Raw genomic sequence first — 1,529 nt, 5'->3', positions numbered from 1 at the left:
GTGAAAATTCTGAAACAACAAACAAATCCGTTACTCACAAAATAACTTGTAAAACGATATGTTTATTTGCACGAATTTAACGTTAGTGCTATTTGACTAAAATAATGACCAGCCTAAAGATGTTTATGTAATGAACTTACGAATAATAACAATTATTCTATTTCAAACCTTGAATGTGGCAGCTTGTCTTTGCATCGTATTGCTATTATTTTTTTTAGATTTTGAAGTCAATAAAATAAAAGTACCAAGATAATCACTGAACTACAAATACGCTGATATTACCAGTACTGTAAACAGTGTACGTTATGTCATATGTCTAATATCACGTCACCCCCGTATTGTATGATTTTTAAAATCCGTGTGGTACCATAGAATATCTCGTCCTCTATCAAACTTTAAGCTGTGGGTGTGTTATAAGCAGACCCTCTCAGGGGTTCAGAGAGACCCGATCCTCTTTTGTCTTCTGAGACCCCTGGCTACAATCAGTAATTTAAAAAATAATGGCATAATAAACAAAATAAAACAGTCATTTGGTCAAAAGAAGAGTGAAACATAATGAAAATATTATTGTTTATTTAACATATATTATTAATATCAATTAACGAGTCGCGAAACTTAACAAACGCGAACAACAAAGAACAAGTGTTCAAATTTGAGACCTTTTTAGAGCACGAAGCCTGGATCAAATGACCCACCTGCTATCCCCTTCTAACTGACCATACATATAAGTGTCAATCACTTCTTTAGCGTTGGTGGTGATAGTTTGGTAGTGCGCTGTAGTTTAGTAGTTCAAAATGAAGTACGCTACAAATAGACTCAGTTGTTTTGCCATAAATGCACGAAACAAATATAGACTCCACCACCCTGTGAATTTTTGGGTGAGTTTGATGAGTTATAACGCTAAAATTGTAGGTTTAATCTCAAAGGTGGGTACATTGTGAAGCTTAAACACAAAGAAACATTTCGTATAATGTTGGTGAGAATTGTTACTTATGTTAAAATGTTGCAGCTGAGGAACTTGGTTGAGTAACTGAAAAAAAAGGAGTTTTTTTTTTTAATTTCGCGCAAAACTACACGAGAGCTATCTGTGCTAGCCGTCCCTAATTTAGCAGTGTAAGGCTAGAGGGAAGGCAGGTAGTCATCACCACCCACCGCCAACTCTTTGGCTACTCTTTTACCAACAAATAGTTGGATTGAGCGTCACATTATAATGCTCCCACGGCTGAAAGGGCGAGCATGTGTGGTGCGACGAGGATTCGAACCCGCGACCCTCAGATTACGAGTCGAACGCCTTAACACACCTGGCCATGCTGGGCCAAAAGTCCTTGGTAACAGTTATTTAAAAAGTTTGTCGATTTATAAATCAATTTGTTTTCACAGTGCGCCGATAACAGCTTTCTGGACATAAGAGTGGAAAATGTTCATGGTTGGTCCATTTGTTTTTTCGAAAAAGTTATTTGTTTATATTCAATTGAATAGTCTTATGTTTAATTACATATACTGAGAAACCTTTATAAAAATATCCCGTT

The sequence above is a fragment of the Tachypleus tridentatus genome, chromosome 10, assembly GCF_004210375.1.
Source record: "Tachypleus tridentatus isolate NWPU-2018 chromosome 10, ASM421037v1, whole genome shotgun sequence".
NCBI classification, from domain to species: Eukaryota; Metazoa; Arthropoda; class Merostomata; order Xiphosura; family Limulidae; genus Tachypleus; species Tachypleus tridentatus.
This window is presented reverse-complemented; position numbering follows the sequence as displayed.